Raw genomic sequence first — 19,377 nt, 5'->3', positions numbered from 1 at the left:
CTTTTTATAATAAATTCACATATATTTTATGGTACTAAAGGTTAAAATAGACAAGTATCTACATATATTTTACAAATTCATGATATATCTAACTTTTTCTTAATTTGTATTGATATTTCTAGGCTATGTTGTTCATCTGTTTTTTCAAATTTTTGCAAATCTCCAAAAAAACTCTCTAATATATTTGGAAAAAATCTGTGTATAAGTGGACATATGCAGTTCAAACGCGTGTTGTTCAAGGGCCACCTGTGTTTCCTACGAGACTTTGCAGGGAGGGGTGGCTGGTCTCAGGTGGGATTTGGGTAATCCTGCATCTCTGGTCCACATGACATCTCATATCCCACCCTTACTAGAAATCACAGGGAGCAAGTCTTTTTCAAGTTTGTATCCTTCAGCCCCTAAGTTCACTATTCTTTACAGTAGGAGGCCTTCAATATTTATTGAAATGAACTGTTATTCATCTTAAAAAAGAGGTTACCCACATTCTGCTAGAGTCACTATGACTGAAGTCTTATCATCTAATTAAACTAAATTTAAAATTCAGAGACCTTTTCATGATAGCAAGTACTAATCCAATGTTTATCCGTAAAATTCAAACTTGTCACTATGATCTAATGGGCCTACATTGCCCACCCCTTTTTTACGTCTCTGACTCTGTTCTGCTTGCTCTGAACCAGAACACTTCCTAATTTTTGCCTGATCCAACTTCTGCTCATTTGCCCTTGCTGTTCCCTCTGCCTGGAATTCTTTTCCACCCAGAATTTCACATGATGGGCTGCCTCTCAAGATTTCCATCTCAGGACAAAGAAGGAGCCCACAGCATGAAGAAACGGGAAGAATAAGCCTTCCTCTGAGGAAATGACATTCATTAAGCATGAAACCTAAAGTAGAGTGTGAGTGTGTATGTGTGTGTGCGTGGCCGTATGTTTTTGGGGGGTAGATGTGGGTAAAGTGAGAGTACTCAGTCTATGCAGAGGGAAGGGCTAAGGCCTTTAAAGGCTTCGGGGTGCAAAGGAATAGAGCAAAGTTGTTTGAAGAATTAAAAGTCAGTGTGGCTGGAGGTTAGAAAGCTGGGGGACAGCAGAAGAGGGGGCATGAACCAAACCATGAAGCCTCCTTTAGAAGAGCCTCCAAAAGGGGGTGGTACAGCACTTATGCACTGTAGCCCTTTAGTAATATCTTAATCTCAGATATAGATCATTCTTCATGAGAAAACAATCCTTCTGTACTCACTGGTATTCTCCTAGGCCTCCCTAACCTAAAAATAATCAGCAGTGCTGGGTGTAAGTCACCTCAAGGGCTTTTATGTTTCCTTCAGGAAGAGTGAGCTACCATGTCCAGATTCAGGGGATAGGACTACTCACCAGCCCCTGGAGCTGGTTTTCCAACCCTAAGCATGACCCTAAGCCTAACTTCTCCCAGCACTACTCCTGGTGCTATCCCAGCTGGGAAACTGAGTGAGCTTTCAAAGTCGGCTTTAATTAGCTATTAGCACATCACACACATTCAATGAGAAGTAAACTCGTACCAACAATATCAATAGATTCTTTTCTATACCAAAAAAGAGATCAGTTATATTTCAGTAAATTACATTTTGACAAATCCAATTTATACTATTAAAACAACCTTAGATTTTTAGAATTTCTAATAACTCATGACGATTTATTTTTAATTACTCAGAGATTTAGGAGCAAGTTACAAGGAGTCAATCGCATCAGCGCAGAAAACAGACAGCTAGTGGGAAGCAGCCACATAGCACAGGGAGATCAGCTCGGTGCTTTGTGACCACCTAGAGGGGTGGGATAGGGAGGGTGGGAGGGAGGGAGACGCAAGAGAGAGGGGATATGGGGATATATGTATACGTATAGCTGATTCACTTTTTGTTATAAAGCAGAAACTAACACACCATTGTAAAGCAATTATACTCCATAAAGATGTTAAAAAAAAAAAGAGTAGAAAGATTAGAGGATTAGGACAAGATACTGCTGAACTTTATTCTGAACAAACAGTGTGCAGAGTTCCTAATTTCTTATTCAATATCTGACTGTCACAACTTATTTTAAGTGAAATATTTACTTACTTATTGTGGTAAGAGAGTAGAATGAGGACTGGAAAAGGACAACTATATATCTGACATGGCCAAGGAGACCCCTGAGAGTACATGAAAAAGAGTAACTTTCAAAATTAAATTTTCCAGATGGGCATTCCATAGTTGAAAGACTGTAGTTCCAAAGATCATTTTAATCTAACAAGATCATTAATCAGTAAGGAATTTAGCAAAATCACTTCCTTAATATGCACTTAGAAAGATCTGTTTTGTGCAAAGCATGAATACTCAAAGCTGAATTTCTGAACTTGCAACTTCTAGCAATTCTCTGGCTCATCTGGCAGCATGCTTACACTCAGTGCAAATCTTCATGTCAACAGGGCCATAATGTTTCTACTCATCAACATCACACATGCCGCAAATCAATGTATTTCTACCGCGGGAATCTTGACTGCAAGTGCCACTCTTTCATGGCGTTGAGACATTTATTTACATACTTAACTGCAGGCATCTCTTTAGCTTTTACACACGTTTTCCTTCACTGGTATAAGCATTTGCTCTTTTCAAGAGTTTAACTCTTTAGCTAAAAACACTGAATCCAAAATGCGGAAATGGTAGTTCAGTCCCTGCAAGGAAGCACACTGCTACTAACGAGCTTATGACACATTATCACACGGTATAACCTTTAACGTTTTCCAACACACTTTCCAGTAAGGTATCGCATATCCTGAGCGCTCACGCTGTCGTTTTTGAAATGGGAGCTGGGGAGAGATTCTGATTTTACTCAGAGTTGTTAGGGTACTTGAAGGAGTTCATTAATTTCTCCAACCACGTAGGGCCCTGAATTGGGGACAGTAAGTTCACATTTAGTGTTTGTGCTGATGAATCCCCAATCTACTTGGTTTTAATTTACATTAAAAAGTCTCTACTCTCGGGGCTTCCCTGGTGGCGCAGTGGTTGAGAGTCCGCCTGCCGATGCAGGCGACACGGGTTCGTGCCCTGGTCCGGGAAGATCCCACGTGCCGCGGAGCGGCTGGGCCCGTGAGCCATGGCCGCTGAGCCTGCGCGTCCGGAACTTGTGCTCCGCAACGGGAGAGGCCACAACAGTGAGGGGCCCGCGTACCGCAAAAAAAAAAAAAAAAAAAAGTCTAAAAAGCCTCTACTCTCAAAGTACTGCATCATCAACTTTATATAATAATTAGATACACCAGTTAGGAAAGGCAGACTGAGTACCCCTCGGCCACATTAACTTCTCCACATTCACGCTGAAGATTGAAAGTGCACATCAGTGAGAGGTATTTGTTTGCGTAAAACTGAAGAAGTCTATTAAAGACTTTTTAATTCACTGACTATTATTTTTAATAATAAGCACATCCAGAGGATGAGATTTTTTTTCATTTTATTTACTGGCTTCTTGCCATTAAGAGGAGTAAGAGAGAAAGGGAAAACCAATAATCAGAAAAACCCCAGTCTCTTGAATGATCTAACAGCTTAGTTTGTGCACAGACAACCACAGTGCACACGATCAAGTTCACCTTCCTGATCTATTTAGAGTCCTCATTCTGAAAAGGACCAGATGAAGAAAGTCTTCTGCATCACTGAAGTGAGACTCTAAGACAGTTCACTAAGAACCATCTTTATGATTTCAATAAGTCACTTCAAAAATTAAGAGAAATTATTCATTTTTGGTTTCTCTTCTGATACAGGAAAACAACTGGTATGGCTGCATCATTATTTTTAAGCCACCTCAAACTGACACCACTCAAGAAAGATTCTTTTTTTCCTCCAGTGGTAATTTAGCTACAACTTTAGTGAGAGAAAACAAGGCAATTCTGATGGCAATGTGTCTGGGCAGAATTGGGTTTCAGAGGCCGAGTGCCGATCCCCCGCACGGGACGGCCTTCTGAGCAGGTTCCCTTGTCACCAGAGTCCTTGCCCCTGGTTTTATTCTTTAGCAGAGGAATGGTTCCGCATGTGTAGCATTTACAGATAGCATCACTACAAAATGGGGCGTGGGTTCAAATCAGAGTTTTAAGGTCAGGAAAAATAAGTATCATTTAAATGAGTCACCACTGCCACTTTTAGAACCTCATACACTTTCATTAGAAATCTCCCTTTCAGGGATGTTCCAACTTTTATTCTGGCAAATCATCATAACTAAAAACTAAACATAAAATAGTTGTGGTGATTGCTCAGTGTGGTGTTTTTTTGTTTTGTTTTGTTTTTCAGCATTACAACCGTCACAGCAACACAGGTTACATTTATCTAGCACATATTTCGACAGTGTTTTAATCTCTGTAACTGACCTACTGTGGTCCAGTTCCAGAATTTTATTTTCTAGATCATATATGATATTTTATTGTGCTGTTATGAACACGGAATTTAAAAAAATTATCTTACATGCACAATAACTTTATAGTTGTAGAAGTGTAATACTGTAAATTATTTTTAAATGTGTACGTTTGTTTTATTAATTTTTATTGGAGTATAGTAGCTTTACAATGTTGTGTTAGTTTCTGCTGTACAGCAAAGTGAATCAGCTATACGTATACATATATCCCCTCTTTTTTGGATTTCCTTCCCATTTAGGTCACCGCAGAGCACTGAGTTGGAGTTCCCTGTGCTATACAGTGGGTTCTCATTAGTTATCTATTTTACACATAGTAGTGTGTAATACTGTAAATTTTTAAAGTTGGATATTTTTGTGAAATTAAAACAAATTGTATCTAGATCTTACTCCAAATATAAATAGCACACTTTTTATACTATCTTAACATAGTATTTCAGATTGTTACTATGGAAATCGGGAGCACATGACATAATGAATAATGGGCACTAATTTCAGAGTTACCCAGAAGGTTTTCTGGAGGTCTGTAGTTGGTTTAAGAGTATGTAAGAAGGTTGTAATTTTTACACAGTAAAATATTCAAACAAGTAATTACTTAAATGAAGAAAATAACCAAATAGAAGTGGGAAATGGAAAATTTATAGAGGGCAGTGAGGCAAGGGGGGGAGGGTGGAATGTGAACTAACGTGGGAGGGGAGCCTAAAGGGAGTGAAGGTCAAAGAGCCAGGGGAGGGTTCACCCCTCCTCCAGACCTGCGGTCAGCTCCCTGGGGAATAGCTCCCTGAGACAGGGCTGAGGTATTTGCCCGAAGTGTTGCAAGTTTACCTATTAAAGAACAGGTCACATTCTCAATTCCACACCCCAGGGCCCAGCAGACAGAAGCCCCACCCTCCTGCCCCAGCTCAGCGGCCATCTAATCTTCTGACCTCTCGTGGCCAGTGTGACTGATGGGGTTTTTTCTCTTAAAGGCTTTACGTATGTGGAAAATTTAAGGCATTTCTATATAGATCTCTCTCCATCCCAGTTAATCAGAATGTTCAACTGTAGTTTGGCCACATTTTAAGTAGTGGTACAGTCCCACTGTTTCAAAAACAACTCTTATCGACAACATCAGCAGGTGCTGAACAGGGAACAGAAACTATAACTTCTACATGGACGACAATACTGTGTGTGGGGAAGATACTACATTCTAGATGGCAAAGTATGCCACCTTCATCTCCGCTTAAAGTGTCTCCTTTCTACAATTTAAATGTCTCATATTAAACAAATCTGCCATGAGACAAATACAGGTTTACAAAAAGGACAAGTTAGAAATTAGGTCCTTCACAGAGATCCACAACAGGAATCTTGTAAACATCTTAGGCTGCCTTCCTATATTTAGGATAGAATTTGATTCATGTATTAGTTTTAAGAGATGTATGCTATTACATAAAGCAAAGTTAACAGTTCAATTGAATGGAGACAGCATCAACAAATGCCTAAAATACTATTCTCATCAGTTAAAACAAGAACAAACAGATTTCTCAAGAGTTAGTTCAGTTAATGTTAGTTTATTTTAGGCACTTGGTTAAAATGAAAACTACTTTATTGCTTAAAGGCTCAACCTATGAAATATAAAAGAGGTTTAATCCAAATAATGTGAAAGTGAATTAACACTTCACTCTGGCCTTTACTTTTTTTCTTTTCAAGTAACTTAGATTTATTGATAGAAATATATGCAAATGTCTGTAAAAAACACTTAATTTGAAATTACAGGTACATATAAACAGCAGGACAAAGCAAATCCCTTTTGAGAATGATCTGTGGAAATACTGCCCTGGTACACTTTTTTTTCTAAGAACAAAAATACTATACATTCCCTCACTTCTCTCGGGAATACTTTGACTTTTTCTTTCTATTTTTTTTCTTTTGATATTGCAAAATCTCTACCCACACAGAACACCTCTCCTCCTGCCCTGCCGAAAATGCAGAGATGGTTTAAAAGTTACTGAGGCAAGCGGGGGAGGGTGGAATGTGAACTAACAGGGGAGGTGCTAGGGAATGTGAACTCCCTTCTCACGCAAGCTTTGGACCATGCATCCCAGGGAGAGCAAGGTGTCCAGTGGAGTCAAGGCGGCCTCTGCCCCTAAGGCGGCCAGGCGGCTCCAGACGCAAGAGGGCAGTCAGCGGCTGCAAACATCCGACTGAAAGCCCGTCTGCAGACTCACAGCTTCCAGTCGAGGATGTTTACAGCCGCTCACTGTCACAGGGACACTCCTTCTGGCTGTCCGGTTACCTGGAGGGTTCCTAAGACGGACGGGACACAGTTCTGCACATCACTAAAGTTATCACCCCAAACCAGAAACATTCTAGGGAATGTCTCCAGTTCAAAGCCCAAAAAAGCTTCATGCATGTCTGTTATTCAGCTTCCAGATTCCTATAAAATCCTGTGATAATCTAGGACAACATATGCCAATGGCGTTCATCCGTCACTGTTAGAGACAAGGAACACACAGGCGATAGCAGGGTTACTTGACATGCGTGATGTAATTAAAATCCTTCTTTGAGTGAAGTGACCAAACATACAAGTTAAATTATGCTAACAAGATAAGGTGCACCTTTAACATTAAATACTACATTTAAGTGACCTTAGACTCTCAATGAAAATATAAAAGGTTTATTTCAAACACTATAACTTCTGACCAAAAAAAAAAAAAAAGACTTACACCCTGCTTTCATATATCACTTTTGCTCTGAAATCTGCTCCCAGAGACAACTTGTACAGTCGGCTGGTTTTTGAAAGAGTAAGCATCAGGAGAGAAATAGAAGGAATAGCAAGGTCTGTAACAGGCATATATCAGTTTGTGGGTCAAAGTTTCCCACTGGAAAAACACAGAACCTATCACTTGCTGACAGGGTGACGTACATTAACTCCAGATCTGAATGTTTTGAATTCCACTCCCATTCTCTTATGAAAATAAATGAGGAAAACTGAAGGGTAAGCTCTATCAGTCACTGCTTTCCTGAAGTAATTCAAAACCCTTCCGCGCTTAGTGAAACATTAAGTTGATACAAAGAAGTGGGTGTGCCTTTCCCCGAGATTTGTTTTTAGATGATGTTACCAGAAGGTTCTTAAGTTGCAGAAGTCTTAGTTTGTGATACCAAACCCCAAACAAAAACAAAATCCACACAAACAGTGTCATGTTTACTGAAACGAACAAACGTGAAGAGCTCCATAAACGACTTCTTCAAAGCAAAGGGTAACTCTATCCCATTAAGGTTAAGAAAGTTAATCTTTGAGGCAGCAGGTGAAAACAAGCTGAATTATGTTGTGGCCTTTTGCTTTATTAACTAAGGACTTTGAACTATTAAAACTTCCTAGGGAACCACATTTTCTCAATGGGTCAAGTCACATAGGGGAACAAAGCAAACTTTATCAGTGCTGTGCGATTCTACATTCCAGAAATTCTTAGTACTTGGCATTCATATACCACTGCTGACTAGGGCTTGAGTCGGTTCAGCAAACGCAGCTACAGCTTCCAACCTTGTGAACTTCTCACCAAGACACCCCCTTCTTATGAGCTGGTCACAAATAGACAGGCAGGATACTCTTTAATTAAAACAGATGAATACCAAGCCTTACACCCTGTGAAGACATTGTAGAGCAGTAACTGTTTACAAAAAGAATATTTTTACTCCCATAAATTTTTCTCCAAGTGACAGAGCCCCTACTTGCCTTGGAACCTTACCACTTTTCAATAATGGCTGTAAATTAAAAATGACCAGCACAAACTAGGCAAACCTTACCTCACGTAACAATTCAGTGAACGATGAAAGAGATAGTAAACCTTGACACGGCTGTGAAAATCCAGCCTTTGCTCAGAGCTCTACGAATAAACATTAAAAAAAATCCTCCAAATAAAGCACGAAAGATCACAAGATCTTAGTTACAAGGAGTTGTAAATGGAAGGGCATTTAACAGGCATTGATAGAGCACTTCACTGCCTGTATATACAGGCTTCCTTTTTAGCGAGGTACCAGCTCGAGGAAATCTATGTGAAAGGTAAAGCAGATTTATCCCAACAAAGTGCTGAACAATTTTGCCAGTTTAAGTGAGACTCAAAGTTATTTAGTTTAAACTATTTCCTTGTTTTCTGGTATTAAGCAACATCGGTTCCACTTGGAACAGCAGTTCTTAAAATGAGAGGGTGGTAACAGGCTTATCAGGACAGATTCTTCTAACCCCATGTACCGGGCCTGCTTCTTGCCCCAAACACTCTGCAGTTCTTATTCAGGTGGGGAGGTTGCTGAGTGCATTTGGCAAAAGCTATAAAGTGATTCTGCTGTACCTTCCTGGCAGAGAACCACTGATCTAGAAGGACGGAACTAAGTAAATTTACTCAAGACTAAAATATCTTGCCACTACCTGAGAACTGTGACCGATAAATCCACCCAAAAATCATGAATTAATAACAAATATGGTGGAGTAAGATTCAATTGCGTCCAGTACGACAGACCCTCATTTGTCTTCTATAACCTGGAAATACTCACAGAAAACTACTTAATTCAAAACCATTGGAATCAGGAAGACAAAGCTCCTAAAAGTTTCCCCACCCAAACGTGCAGCTCTGGGTGTCTATACCTTGGTCACATTTTATAATCTCTTCACATTAGTTTTAACTACTTGAAGCATTAATTTCTTCCGATGGTGGACAGTACAGCACTGGCCCCAGATAAAATTTACAGTTTTTTCTTAGCTACCCTATACCATTCAGTCTTAAATCCTCTTATTGACTCTACAATCATGATTTTCTTAAGCTATGCATAAATAAGAACAGCTTAAAATGGTACAGCCACTCAAGCTCCCTCACCTCCTAAACCTAATTCTCTGGATTTTGAATCAGAGTATTTATTTATTTATTTAACATCTTTATTGGAGTATAATTGCTTTACAATGGTGTGTTCGTTTCTGCTTTATAACAAAGTGAGTCAGCTCTACATATACATATATCCAGAAGAGTATTTAAATTAAACGGCCCAACCTCGATGGTGAGATTTCAGGCACTTATCAGCAGGTGGCAGATGTTATCATTGCTTTATTTGTTGACTGACTGCTTGATACTAGGACTCTCCTTTGGCCATGGAAATGCAGAGGTGCAATGTGGGTGGCCTACTCCATTGTAGAATGATGCTTCTCCCCTGGCTTCTCCTTTCTCCCCAGGTCCGTCCACCTCCACCAGTCTGGTCCCTGAGCGTTTGCAGTGGTACTCTCGGAAAAAGGAGCATTCCATGTCAGCACAGAACCCAGCGTCCAGGCTCTGCACTGCATCCTTTCACCCACCATCTCTCTGGGGGCCAGGGGCCCAGACAACAGCATCAACAGTACTGGCATTGGCCCCATCCCTTCCTTCAGAAAACCCATCTAAAGACAAGAAACACAAGTGGTCTCCGCTTCCTTTTGTAGAAAGCATACATAGAACTAATCTGAAATGGAAGTAAAATAAATGTACCAACAAAATTCTGCCCTTTAAAATTCATCTTCATCTTCTATTTATACTTTATATTTAGTAGTCCACACTGTTTCTAGGCTAATTCAAAGGCTTCTAGTGCTCATTATATTTCTTGCTAATAAACTGCAATGATGAACTTTCCCTTGCTATTTTCTTTTTGTAATTAATAGGAACACAGACCTGCCAGGTTCTTGCCTCTTGAAAATGGCTGAAGGCTGTAGGAATCGACTGGGAACAATTTCCCATGGATTGTACCCACGTGGAAAATTAAGAAACTCAAATTCTAGGAAGAAAAGCATTGCCTGGAATAGTAGAGAGCTTATAGAGTTATAAAGAGTAAAGTCTCTTCTACTCCAGAAATTAATATAAATATTTTTTGTTCAGTTAACATTCTCTAAGAATTAAGCTAGATAAACCACGTGTTCTCAAGTTTATAGCCTTAATTTTTTTTTTTTTTTGGCTGCATGGCTTGCAGGACCTTAGTTCCCTGACCAGGGATCGAATCTGAACCCTCAGCAGTGAAAGCATGGAGTCCTAACCACTGGACCACCAGGGAATTCCCACACCCTTAACTTTAACACAACCTTTTTGTTGTATTGCGAGCAATGTCTACGCACAACCTCGTTTTAACCCTGCCCTGGTGTGATGAAGCATTTACTGTCATCATCATTACACACGCAGGGACACCAGGCTTGGAGAGCTGGAATCACATCTATCACTCATTCTCCCATTCTGATGTTTTGCTTATTGTAAGCTCTTCTGAATCATTTGTGGAGTCGGGGAGGGTGTGGGTTGGAATAAATATGAGCTAGTTAATTATTATTCAATAAAAATTGTTTTCATTGTAAATTGGGTGCAAAAAATTAATAAATGAAGAAAACGTCTAAGAGTAGAAACAAATATCTAGATCCTTTAGGAGAAAACAATTCGTTTAGTCACTAATTTGTTCATCATATATTTATGCATTTGCCAGAATCTCTTTTATTTATTCATTTTTTTATGAATCCATGTTTAGTTTAATACCAATACAGGTGGAGATACACACACATATTATTAGGTCGATAGATAATGTGTACACTCATGGGTCGATATATACACATATATATATATTTTTTTTTTCTGTCAGTTAAGAGGGCCTAAAATCTATGGCCCCAGTAATAATGAGCGCATCTATTTTCCAGATATTTTTTTCTTTTAAAAATTAAAAAATTTTCTTTAATTTTTTATTGAAGTATAGTTGATTTACAATGTTGTTTTTTTTTTTTTTCAAAAGGCACTTCTTTCTTTCTTTTTAATTTTTATTGGAGTATAGTTGACTTAAAATGTTGTGTTGCCAAACTCTCCTTTAAAAATGATAGTGATTTACAGTCCAGGCCAGGGTTCCCCAGACAGGGGCTCTCCAGGCTTATCAGAGAGTTTTGGGCTGTTCTTCCCCTGCACCCCGCTGCCCCCCATCTGCCTGAGCCCCTCCTCTCCTACTTGGGCTGCGTCCTCACTAGGGAGGGGGATTCCAGAGACCCAGGGAATCCCAGCCTCCAGGCTCATCAGGGACTTTCCGTCCCACTCCTCCCATCCCTGGTCACTGTCAGCAGTTCCCAGGCCGCAGCCCTCAGGCTGCCTGCTGGCCCAGCTGCCCCCCCTTCAGGGGCCCCTGCTCCTTAGACACCCCACAAAGAGCAGCTCTCACCTGGGAACACCGTCCCATTCCTGCTGAAACGGAAGATCTATTTCTAAAGGGTCATTTGGTGAATTTAAGATGAATCTCACTGTAATAACCCCATGGCAGAATTCAGAATTCCAACCAGTCCTTGTTTTTTTTTAAAAAAATCAAACCTACTAGATTATGTAATCATTAAAACTTATTTATAAAGCTATGCAATGATATAGAACATTGGCTATCCCGGCAAGGTAAGGAAAAGCCAAGAAAGAACTATACGTATGATATAAATGTTATCATGTTAAAAATTCAGAATACACACATACGATTTTGTTCCTTCTGCTTTTCTGTATTTTACAAGTTTTCTTTAATGTGAATACTTTTAATACAAATATTTAGAAAATATTGATCCATTTCAGACATAGGAATTAGTATCTCCTGCATCTCAAGAGTAATGTAGACAGTACCAGACGCTTTTCAAAAACGGTTTTCTGTCTAGATAAATCTTTGAAGGGAGAGAAGATTGCGTACATCTCTGCCCTGAAGGCTGTCATTCTCTGTCAGTCACTGCTAAGGCTACTGGAGTGGCCTGTGGGTGCCTTACACACGGTAGGTGATCAATATATTCTGGCTAAATGTTTGAAATGTTGATTAGGAGATTCTCAAAACACACCTTATTCATAATGATCCAGGATCTCTCTTTTGAAAAGTTTATGAGCTCCCAGCTCTTTAAAATGTGTCTTTTCCACCTTTAAAAGTGATGAAATAGACAAAAGTTAATGACTGATCCAAGTTTAGCGCCCGCAATAAAATGAAGATGGGATTCCCCCGTCCTGTGGTCTAGGGGACCTGTCTTGAGACCAGCTGATGCTTTTGCCGAGGTGGGAAGACGGGGATCCCTGGGCCCTTTTGCTGGATGACCGCCCTGGACAGGCCTCTGCCCATCACACAGCCTATTTTCTCTGTGGATGGAGACTAATGGTAGTTTAGCTCTCCAGCTTGCAGAGCTCTTCTGAGAAGTGACTGAGAGCTGTATGAGAGAGTACCAGCCACATGTTAGTTGGTTTCCTTCTTACTGCCTTCTGATTGTGAACATGTTAGGGCAGATTCATCAGAACGGTGGTTATTAACAGAGGTAAACCTCTAACGCCACCTGGGCCTTTAAATTAGTTGCGCGATGGCGTTTTACCTCACTGGATATTCATTTTCTCAACTGTAATGAGAGGGTAAGTTAGACCCTAAAACTCTTCTAGCTCTAACACCCTATGCCTCTAATTCCTTCATTGCTTGAATTTATGAGGTAGGGTTGGGGACTGGAGTTGGAGAGGCTCGGAAGGATGTTTTAAAAACTGAACATACACAAATCATGGAAGCTGACTTCCCTTAACTAGTGTGAGTTTTCTTAGTACAAATGAGCACCAATAACCCTGACTTCACCCACCATCACTTCCCACACCCCCACACGCTAAAATAGCAGACTACAAAATGGACGAGAGTACACTGACAGACACAGCAGTTAGCAGCTGACTTAGGAAGCTTTCTACGGAAGGTCTTAATTGTCTCCAACACTATCTGGCCTGAGAACTGGGCTGTAAGTCACAAAAGAAAAGAGGCTCATATACCTTATACCTGTGGCACACAGTGACAAAAAATGTCTATTCAGGGTCCAGCCTCCTCACCATTCCATATGGAGAACGGGCAGCTTCACCTGACATAGCTCACTGCATCTCAAAATCAAAGACACTTTCATCAGGGTTTTACTGCAAGTTAATATTTGACTTACACTGTTCTGGGCTAACAGCAGCTTAGCTGCTCATGGAAGGATTTTCTAGATTTTCAACAAAATAGCTGTAAACTCCTAAGATAAAAACCACACTTGAATTCAAAGAAGAAGAGTTATTAAAAAGCTCATGTTATAATTTCATCCTATTACATTCACCTAATTAATACGTACTCACAGCAGGTTTGTGCTAAATTTGAACCACAAGGGATAGCAGATGATGGAAACACAGTGCGACTGGCCCTAATTCCATTTGTGGGTGTAAGTATTAAGTATGGAGGTGCAAATGCTTAGGTCAACCAAACAGCCAGAGAAGCAACAGTGACTAACCACCAACTACTGCTTTGCCCCTCTTGCTTCTAGGGAGGAGAGAGAGTCTGAGAAAGCGTGCGACGGTTTCCATTACCTTCCGGAGACTCAGGTTCCTAATTCTAAGAAAACCTGGTGTGGCCGTAATCTAGGACATACAAATGGAGAACATTTGATGAACTGTGGAGAAAGATAAAAATTTCCATGATTATAGGAAAGATGGACAAGTGGGGGAAAAATGGATAAATGAAACAAGAAAAAATGAGAGAGAAAAGCTCCCTTCTCCCCCTTCTACTTCCTAAGGGTAATTCATTAGTGATTCTTGCAATGTTTGTTATTTCAAGAATTTATGCTACTGCCATGCAATGATCAAAAACAAAAATTAGTTTGTCTTACTGAGAGGGATCTAATTAAACCTGTTAAGACCAGGACCCTCTATCCGGGAAATGAATAACTATTTAAAAATAATTTCTTCAAATCAATATTTTTATCATTTAGATTAGCTCAACATTTTTTATTTAAACCAGGTGTTTTTCATAAATGCTACTGAACAGTGTACCTTTCTACAAGGAGCAGGATAAAGAGAGACTTCAGGGGACGTATCAGAAACGAAGCATCAGAAAGTTTAAGGGTAAAATTAACCATACACTTTGGATTTTCTGGAAGCGTCACAATTACAATGATTCTGTCCCAATACAATCAGAAGTCCATAGGAAATACCTTCAGACCTATGATCTGACCAAGTAAAGTTAATAGAGATGATTTAAACAGCATCCAAAAAATCCTAGATTCCCAAAAGAATTAACCTCGGTTTTACATACTATGGAACAAAAGAGCCACACTTTGATTTTACCTAAACTATTAAGAGGATTTATATACAAGAAGAGTACTTTACAGCCACTTAAAAAAAAATAACTGATGAGTCTGATTTAGTCTTTGAAAACATGAATTTTTTTAAAAAACTACCACATTGGTTGGCATTCCAGAGCCTGAAAGTCCTAACTTTTCTTACTTTTTCTTTCTAAAGCACTTCTTAAAATTGCCTCTGGTATTTTAAAAATATGCTCGGAACTCTTAGGGCTCCAGCAGTTTTTTAACTAATAAAATAAACACAGCAATTGAGTACCTGCAGTTCTGCTAACAGTATTGTTTGTATTCTAAGCCCCATCCACAGAGGCTACAGAAAAAAATATCCAGTATAAACAAATATTACTTAGATCCCAGTGGCATCTCAAAGCAGCACACCCAAGTCTCTAAATGCAAAAGGAGAAATTTTCCACTCCCACTGTGATTAACTCCCTGGCAAAACTCAGGTCAGGCAAAAGGGAGTGAAATTGCCTCTGTTTTGGTGAAGGTGGGGAGGGGGGATGTGGGTATGAAGCAAAGCAGTGATTCTTTTTCTTCGTTTCTTCGCCCTCTTTTTTCCCCTCAATGCATCTGTTCTTTTCCCTGTCTCTCTCCTGCCTCTGCATTCCCCACTTTTAGCTGTTCTCTCCTCTTCTTCCATCCCCAGTTCCTACAGAAAAGACAGCTTTGTCCTGCAGTTTCCTTGCTCACCACCAGTCCCTGGACGTCATATGACCACCCCCCCCCCCCCCCCCCGCACACATCACTGAATAACGTTTTCAAAGTACTACACACAGTAGGGCAAAGAGCGAGAACGAAGTGGGCCGGGGTTAAGACTGGGGAAAAAACGTCTCCACCAGTATCTGTAACACCCAAACTTCCAGCTGAGAAAGTGGCTGAGGCCTCTGGGGGAAAAGAAGCTGGAGGCCCAGAAATGCTAGGAGGAGTGGGGCAGAGAGGTGCTACAGCGTGAGAGCATCCCCGGGAGCTAGCCTGGCCTCCCCCAGGCTGAGGTCGGGCTGAGGCCCACGGCGAGGATGGTTTGGACAGGACTCCCCCTTCCCAGGCCTGGGGTGGCTTCTCTCTCTGCCTGGCCTTTGTGCCCACAGCCCAAGGCAGACATGGACGTCGAGGAAGGAAGCCGTGCTCCTCGGTGAGGCCGGGCCCACCTGAGTGCCCGATCTTTCCACGGACACTCATCTTCCCCCAACTCTGCCACAGCTTTCTGCTGATTCTTAGCACTGCTGTCAAGTTATCCACTCTGCCTACACTTACGGGTCACCCTGAACTCAAGGCCTGGCCCTACAACAAAACTCTGTGCCTTGGCTTTCTCAAGGGTAAAAGGATAATGACTGTAACTGCACATAATAAGCGCAGGGTTAAGAGGCCTCCACACAAACTCATACTTGTAAAGTATTTAGAAGAGTGTTTGGCACATCAAAGTATGACATAAGAATGGTTAAATAAGATGAAAATAAAATAAATTATCCGTGAACACATATATCTGGATTCAAAGGACAGAAAGCTCTTCACGATGACAAAACGGACTTCAAACAGAAAAGAAGAGCAAATATATTGATTTTGCCACCATGGGTCACCAGGCCAGGAGGATTACCAGGAGGGATGGCCCAAGGAACCAGGCGTTATCTTCGTGTTCTGTGTAAAAGCACTGCCAGCCTGGCCCTGAGACACTCCGATAGCGAGGAAGGGACTGAATCTGTTGAAACCACACATTCCAAAACGGAAGTGTGAGAGTTCACACTTAGCCTGGGATATCCCGTATCTGACCACTCAGCACTGCAGTCATTTGCACTCTTTACGTATTATTTAGATAATATTGTTTAAGAGGTTTCATTGTATATTCTTGAAAATGACAGAGTTTGAAGTTAAATGCTTCTGGGAAAAGGACTTTTTTCTTTTGGAGATGGGGCTATAATGATATGAAAAGGACAGCTGCAGGTTGTAAAACTAAGGACAGAAAAGGGCAGAAAAAAAAAAAGATAGGGCAACATGGAAGGAAGGGGAGACAGTGATGAGAAATAAGGTCAGCTTCATGGAACAGGGTATCTCCCATGCTCGTAATGTGTGACTGAATAAATGTTATAATGACTCCAAAGCTTATTATAAACAGGGAACAAAATGCATTCCAAATATGGAGCTCCATATTTGAAAAGTATATAATTACCTCATGAACATAAAAGCTCTGGTTTTAATTTGATCTTCCCTATTTAAAAATTGCTTTTAAGACAGAAATATTTGAAAAAAATGTCTGCAGTCTCAAAGGTAAGTTACCCCAAATTGGCAATTCCATGATTTAATTTTTCTATCAACACTTAGCAAAAGGTGTAGCTACCTTTCCATGATCATTAGAAATATTAATTTAGAAACCTGTAAGACAGCTAACAATATTAAAAATTTCCATAGATTGATTTCATAAATTTAATACTCAGAAGTGTTTAAACATTTCAGCTGACGTTCTCTTGGTGATAGTAATAAAACATTAAGCTTTAGCAAAGAAATATATTTGACTTTTTTTAAACAAATACATCATCTATAATAAAACAAAATACTACTCAGAGCAATTCAAGGAATATAATTAGAGTTTGCTATAAAAATAAATCCTTTGAATCCTTGTTTAATAAAAAGTATTAGCACTGATAGTTTTAATCTACAGAAATGGACTTGAAAGATCTTCAAAGTTTATTATGCTAAAAATATGTAGTGTAGCAGTGTTAAGCATCTCTAAATTTTAGCATTCTACCTCGAAGAGTTCTAACTTCTGCCAGAAGGAAAAGTATGCCCCGACTAAGCAAGAAATTTCCATTACTCCTATCTTAAGAAGTCACACCCCATACAACCAATGACAGGAAAACATTTCAATTCAAACCTCTGACACTCTCAAGCCTGAAGCAAAATTTAAAAAAAATACAAAAATAAAACACAACTCACATTTTCAGGGAAGAAAGGAAACTCTTGCTAAATAAGTGGCAATTATGCTGAAGAATTTATATGCTAAGCACGACTGAACGTAAAAACACCAGAGCAGTCAACCATAGCTTTAGCACTTTGAGTATGATTAACAGAATGAACTTTCAAAGGTCAATTAAATGTCAACACACTTTAAAAAGATACTCTAAGATTAAGTCTGGTCAGTGTATAACAGGACCTCACAACTTAGGGGTACCCTTCTTAATTTAAGGGTAATGTGCATGCCATATATGCACATACATGCAGACTTACAAGTCACCAGCCAGAGTACTACAGAAAGTCATCCAGCATCTATCCTAGAGTTTGACTATGTTAATGTTTTTCAAGTTACGAAACGATTAAAAAGAAAACCGAACTCTGTTTGTTATACAGCACTATCCGATGAAGATGAAACGCAAAGTAAATAATAAATGTTAAGACTAAGGCATATCCAACAGCTTATCCTATCTATTCCATCAGAGGAAGTCATTCACGAGGTCACCCTTTATCGTCCCTAATATACCATTCTGCGAATTCTTCGCCCGCTAACCTTCCCTGAGTGCTTGTGGTTAAAAAGCTTACCCCAAAAGCTACCTGGCATTCAAAAATTGCCCACTTCAGCATCTGTGGGACACAACAAGGCCTGAAGGCATCCAGCGCCCATTCCTGACATTTTCATCCAGGAACTCAGTAAGAGCCCCCATCCCACGCCCGTAGTAAGGAAGGCCAAGTTGTCACAGAACCTCAGAATGAGCAGGGATCGTCAACATCATCCGGCCCAAACCTCTCCACATTCACAGCTCAGGAAATGTGCAGCCATAAAGCTCCCAGGGTTCCTTACCAGACTGCAAGTCCAGTCTTACTTTTAGTCCAGTGTTTCTTGTCTGTATCAGATCTATCATAGACTTGTTCTCCATTAGGACTTTGAGATCAGGTTATAACTGACCAAACAGCTGTGGCTACCATCGGAATTCAGAGGAAGATGGAATGTTTAAGATGTTAATGATCTGGGAAGGCTCCCAGGGGAGCTGGGAACTGAAGATGGGTAGGATACAGAGGGTTGGAGAGGAGGCATCACTAAGGAGGGAAGCAGGGTGAGCTACGGTACCCTGGTGAGCGAGGCCACTATGTAGAGTAGGATGGAGACCCTTGTTTTAGGAACAGGCGGAGGAGGGACAGACAAAGTGATGAAAGGATTTCGACGTTAGAAAACTGACACGAAGACAGCAAAGGCTAACCTAGCAACAGGTTTGCAAGAGGGAATGGAGGTGGGAAGAGAGAAAGATCTGAAGTGCCTCTTACGGGTCTAGTAATATTCATAATATTTTACAGGGCTGTTGTTAGGAACTAGTGAGCTGATGTGAGAAAAAGCACTTTGAAAAGTCGAAAAGCTCTAGAAAGCAAAGATGTTTTGAAAAGTCAGGGGACAAGAGCCTCTCTAATCATGGCCCCGTGGCTTGACAGCATACGCTTCTCTGCAAAGGCAAACTTGGAGCTGTGCTCTGGATCTTCTCCTATGGGATCAGAGATAGAAATCTTTTCCTTCAATAATTCCAAAAGCTGGATCCCAAGGTGGGGGACAGCCTCCACCCTGACGTCCCTGTAGGCTGCGGATCCCTGATACTAAAATCTGAGGCTAGGGTTACAATTTTGAGGCAGACCGCCGCGTGATCCATGTTTTCCCTCACTGAGTCAAAGCAGCATATAAAGTGCCCAGTAAAGTGGTACAAAAAGGGGGCAGGAGAAGAGACAGCACCGGAGCAGCCAGGCTGTGAGCAGGCGTCAGGGCCTGCACATCACCCTCCCTGGTCCCACCCTGGGTCCCACTCTGACTACCCAGCAGGTGACCTTCCGTGTCCACTCCTCTGTGCCGACTTCCTCTCTCACCTACAGCGACGCCCCAGGGCTAAAAAAAGGAGTTCTGAAAAGTTACCA

The sequence above is a fragment of the Phocoena sinus genome, chromosome 12 (genome assembly GCF_008692025.1).
Source record: "Phocoena sinus isolate mPhoSin1 chromosome 12, mPhoSin1.pri, whole genome shotgun sequence".
Taxonomy (NCBI): Eukaryota; Metazoa; Chordata; class Mammalia; order Artiodactyla; family Phocoenidae; genus Phocoena; species Phocoena sinus.
The sequence above is the reverse complement of the archived record's forward strand: the minus strand, read 5'-3'. Positions refer to the sequence as shown.